Source organism: Nannobrachium achirus (assembly GCF_963921795.1).
Source record: "Nannobrachium achirus genome assembly, chromosome: 2".
In the NCBI taxonomy this organism is placed as follows: Eukaryota; Metazoa; Chordata; class Actinopteri; order Myctophiformes; family Myctophidae; genus Nannobrachium; species Nannobrachium achirus.
This window is the reverse complement of record NC_137811.1, coordinates 52,973,798-52,979,797: the sequence shown is the minus strand read 5'-3', so window position 1 is coordinate 52,979,797 and position 6,000 is coordinate 52,973,798.

Below are 6,000 nucleotides of genomic sequence, written 5' to 3'. Positions count from 1 at the left end.
TTTCTAAATGTTAATTAATTTGACACATATACCAATACCTCATTTCAAGCCGATCTACAAGCTCGCGTCACGATGCGACGCGTTGTGAGCTTGTAGATCTGCTATTTCCACTATTTCGGACATTTTTCAACATTCACGATTATGACAAAATAATTGCGATAAGGTCAAATAATCACAATTAGACGATTATGTAATGATTGTGACAGCCATAGTGCCAGTAGTCTGTGCTGCCTGAACAATAGCAACCTTTTCCCTCACATCCGTCACTCTTACCCCATGAAATATACAAGCCACTGAAGCCAGAGTGTTCATTTAACGCTGAGTAGAAAAAGGATATGTACCATGCTCTCCTTTTATCAGTGCTTATCTGACTTCATCTTTGTATTTAATACAGCTACTTTGTATATCTTCTCAGCTCTTTCTCTCATGAAATCCTTAATTGTTTCTGACTCTTTCTGTCTAATATCATATTGGCGCCATCCATCTCTCTTCCTTTATGTTGGAATCATTGCTTTAAAATCCTGCGCACATTCTTGCTTGTTGCTAATTTATTAATTTCATGGTGTTTCATCCATGTTTCATCCATCATGAAAGTAAAACCTGAAAAATCATATTCATATTTCAAACAAGTTTGATATTATCTCCCTCTAGCCCTGCCTAATGAAACAAATCGAATCGTTTTAGAAATGCTGGTAGACGCTTCTGGCATTGTTGCGAAAATATTTGTTATTTCTTTGTTATTTTCATCTAAACCTTTTCAGAAATATGCTGGCCAAAGTGACATCAAAGGTTATTCTTAGCTCTTCCTTCCCCCGTTGTCTGCTGTTTAAATGACTCACTTTAGAGTATAAGTGAGGATAAACGTGAGAGCTTTGAATGCATTGTGCCTCTACCACACCAAAGCCAACACCAACTATCCTGTCCTTTTATTGTCTAGCCTTACCAAGCAGCGGAACCTGGCAACATCTATTGTGATTTATTTTACTGCCCCCTGTATCTTAAACACAAGCATGGTCTATGACACCATGTACTGTGTAGATGCTAGACTGGCGGGGTTCTCTATCTGAATAAATTGAGGCTCATTGTTTGTCTAGAATAGTTATATGAGAGGCAGAAAGCTGCAGGTGCAAATCTGGTTGATGACTTCGGCCCTAAACTGGACTTGTGGAGTTTTTGAATGATTGAATCACTCAGGATTAATATTTTAACCCCTGTTGTTTGATAAATTGCTGCTGAAATTGCTACAATTGGTTATAGTTCTTTGGATTGACCCTTTTATAAGTGATATCAGAGCCCAAAGCTACAAGGAATATAGGAGAGCTTTCACCAGGCATTCCTAAAAGCAACAGCAACAAAGTATGTGAATAAAAGCCTGTGCGGTTTTGAATTCCACTGTAATCTTGTAACGTTTGTGGTGACATCACACTTCCATTATATCATAACATGATCAGGAGGAATTGGACATTAAAACAAATAATGCAGGTGTTCAGTAGAACTACAAGGACATGTAGAATGCCAGCCTAGAAAAGACAAAATGGGGAAATACAGCGAATGTACACTTTGACTGCCCTCTGTCCTGGTGTTTACCGTGCATGTCTGTACATTTTATTTAGCAAAAGTTGAAGGAGGAGCGAGAGGCGAAGCGAGCACAGCTAGATGGAAGACAAGACTATGTCCTCAGCATCGTGGCATCGTGCCTGGGGCTTGGGGATGTGGAAGATGACATACGGTAATGGTAGGGAATCAGGTAGTGTGTGTGTGTGTGTGTGTGTGTGTGTGTGTGTGTGTGTGTGTGCTACTCAACCTTAGGGATTGTTACTTGTGTATACAAAGTATACAAGGGCATGAATTTATGAAAGAGCATGATGAAAAATGGAGATACAAGGTTTCTGTCCAACAGTGATGACATGAATGTGCTGATTATGATGCAAGTTTTCTTTTGCTGGACCAGATCAACCGCATGGAGCAGTTCTTTGTGATGGATGGCCTTCCTCACCTGATGTTTTACTACCAGGAGGTTGAGCTGCCGTAAGTAGATAAAGTGAACAACAGATACCTCATCAACGGTGGGAAAAGGTACAAAAATGTTTTACTTAGGTAAAAGTATCAATACTGTAAATAGAAATACTCAAGAAGCCCAGAATTCAAAATAAAACTAAAACAGTATTGGTATCAAAATGTACTCATTATGCAGAATGTCCCTAGTAACTAGTCATTCACTACCAAGGACCACACCATTTTTTGATTGCAACAAATGTATTAACAAAAATGAAACAAGGCAAACGGCATTAGACGGCATTAACAAAAGCATTAGAACGATTAACGAAAGATGATCCACGATGGATCACGTGCCGTCCAGGCCGAACCTTTAGCCGAGGTGGGGAAACTTCAGGGGTCCCGCCGTAGCTCCCGGGCACGGCGAAACCCCCATCAGGAACCTAAAAGAAAGATAGGAATAGAAGAGAAGTAGGGGGGGGGGGGGTGACAAAAAACGAGAACAGAGGGAGAATAATCTAGACTACCTGGCTGCAGACACTAGGGTCCTGTTGATGTCCACGGGAGACAGGAACATCAACAAGTGGCAGGAAGTGACCTCACACCTCTTTCTTGCTCTACCCCATGGAGGTTCTGTTTAGGGTTAGGGGGTAGAGTTGGGTTGTCTAAAAGATAAAAGATAACATGTACACATAGCGACAATGCGGCTCAAAGGGACTGTAGTGCCTTGGACTGCAAGGCAGAGACGTCACATGACCTCCGCAAGCGGCATGAAGTCACTTGACACTGTGAGGTCACTTCCTGCCACTTGTTGATGTTCCTGTCTCCCGTGGACATCAACAGGACCCTAGTGTCTGCAGCCAGGTGCTGCTCAGAATAATGGGTTAGGAGGTATTTATATACTGGCGGAAGTGACCTGATTGGAGGAGCTTGATGGGAGGAGTAGATAAGAGATTGGAGGTGACTTGATGGGGAGGTGGAGATAACAGAATTGGAGGTGTGGCCCTGCTCCTGAACTTTAGTTGTCCCAACTACATCTAAAGTGTTCAAATAATTGTAGTAGTACAATATTTGCCTCTGAGTCTGAGAGGTAGTGGAGTAGAGGTAAAAGTATTGGAAATTGGAAATACTCAAGTAAAGTACAAATACCTAAAAAAATTACTTAAGTACAGTACTTAAGTGAATCTACTTAGTTACTATACACCATGATGAGACAAAAGTTGAGCTGGTTGTGAGTTGTGAGCCATTAAAAAACATTGGTATAAGAGAGAGTTTTATTTAACTATTTCACTCTAAAGCCTAGCTTCCTGTATTTATTTTTCTCACAACAGAGAATGAAGAAAACATGTAGCCATAATAAAATTCCAGGTGGTGCTGTTTCTCAAACCAATGGACAAAAGATGTGAACAAATAATATGCCTCGGGATAAAAAAAGATCATGTACAGTACTGTACACCAGCGCAGAGACTAGGGGTTTGAATGCTCTTTATCTGGCTTGGCCCGGGCACTCCAACAAACACAATTGGCCATGTTCACGGGTGGGGAGTTGGGCGGAAAGGGTGAACTGTCGCTGAAGTGATGCCTGTTAAGCAGGGTACAAAACCAAGAGCAATGTGTTCCTCTGCATGCGTTATGCCCTCCCAGACAGTGAAAATCTCACTGTCAGGTGAGAAGAAGAGGATCACTGGCATGTGTATGAGAGGGGACACATGGCTAACGAACCAAACAGTTTTGTCAGCATAAACAAGGGACTACATTATAAGGGAGAACTCGGACTAAATTGATCATGTACACTAATTGCCATTCCTGTGTGGTGTTTTTCCATAGATGCTACCATTATGATAAAGCCTTTCCTTTAGTGAAGACAAGGAGACATGCATGATAAATGATGACACTCCTGGCAGCTGTGGCTTATCGATCCTCACTGATCACCCGCTGTTAGCTATAAAGATAATCACCATCACTGATAAGAGGCCATGTTCACAGTAAGCAGTCACTGCAAGGCAGGAAAGAAGAACACAAATGATTGTGTGATTGAAGACACAATCATAGTACCTTTGTCTTTACCCCCAAAATAGTGCATGTGAAATTAGATTTAACAGTTAACATAACATTTTGCCATGTACAATATGTCTGAATTGACTTGCCTAGGCCATGTAATTATATCTAAATGATAATAGAAGTCTCTATTATCTTCCACTTTATTGATATCACATGCTTTATCCCATGGATATACTGTATGTATAACAACTTCTAGTCTGTACACTCCGCAGCTGTGGGAGTGTACTTGTCATGTTTTCCCCTATTATTATTTATTTTTTATTGTCATTGTCCATGCAAAAACACATTCTCAATGGGCCAACTTTGGAGCAAATTAGACTTTCCATTATATGCATTCAGTAAAATGTCTTCTGCAAGATAATGACACAAACTATTGTCATTTTCCAGTTAGTGAACATGTTGGATACAGCAGAGATGGGTCTGTTGAAGACTGTGGAGCAGCTGTTGTCTGACATCTTCATCCCCACACTGAAGAGGACCAACCATGGCTGGGGGGAGCCCGCCAGCCCCCAGGCTGTGTCTGTCCGGGCAGGGGCACAGGAGAGCCTCCAAGAGGAGGTGAAGCATACTCTACCTACAACATATTTCTCATCTGTATATGCATGCAAAGATAAGAGGAAACATATTTACAGTAGCTTGTTTTCATCCAGGTGAACCTGAAAAGGTGTGACACGCTGGACCTCCAAACACTGAAGACACCATCAGACTACAAGGCAGCATCTAGACCTATAGAGAAGATAGAGGCCTGTATGAAAGTCTGGATCAAACAGATAGAACAAGTAAGAATAAGAAGAAAAAAACATATTTTATTTTACTGCTCCACAATACTCCTTGACAAAGTGTTCAAAATATGATTATTTTGGGGGGTTGTGGCCTGAAATGTTTGGGAACCTGTCATGAATAAGGGTAATTCACAACAAAAGAGAGGGAGTCACACACAAGGTCAAACTTTTAAGTGATTATTTATTACTGAAATTAAAGTAAATAAATCAATGATCAAACATAAAGGGGTATGAGGAGTGAACACATCAGTAATCAGTGGTGTCTGCAGTGTATGCATGTGTGTAATGTGCTGGGTGCGTGTTGTATAAAAGGAGTGTAAAAAGGATAACTGAACAAAAGGCTTAGGCCCCAAACAGGCCGGGTGGCTCCCCGAGCACAACCTGCACCTTTGGAAGAGAGAGAGAAAGTGAGAACTGGGCAGGAGGCCTCCCTTTATAGTCCCCAGACCACACCCCCCCTCAGGTGTAACAAATGAGCCTGACGGCCTGCCCCACCCAGCTCTGTCACTGAGGCAGGCGCCTAGCCAAGCCCCCAGAACCCTGGGCACCTGCGAACCCTGGGGGCGCCCTGAAACCTAATGGACATGGTGGCCGTTTTGAGGTACTGCAGTTCGGTGCTCGTTCATGAATTCGAGCCCCAGTGCGTCCATGAACACAAACTATGACGAAAAATGCGTCACAAAGGCCCCACTATGTCACGGTTTTACTACCCGGAAGGAGGGGTGAAAACGCCTCATGCGCTGGGTGAGCAACTCAATGCAAGTGGACGGGCGGGGATATCTGGTGTCCTCTCTATTCTTCTAGCCTACAGTGAGGCAGAGAGGAAAGGAGATGGGCAGGGCTGTCACACCTAAGTCCAGTGATTCTCAACCTTTTCAGGTCGCGACCCCCAAAATAATCATATTTTAACTGGAGCGACCCATGCATTAAATTGATCTGACCTCCTTTTTTCTTTTGCTGGCAGTTGAAATTGATTGTTTTGGAGAAGGATTCCAATAGTATAAACATTTTTACACTAAACACTTTCATATATTCCACTTCCAGAGCCGAATTCAAAAAAGTGCCGTTTCTCTGTGTGTCAAAATCGTGGTGATTCGTCCTCGTATAACAAGAGCCTAAGTTTAGGAGCCTCACAGATTTTAGCAGATTGCATATTAATATA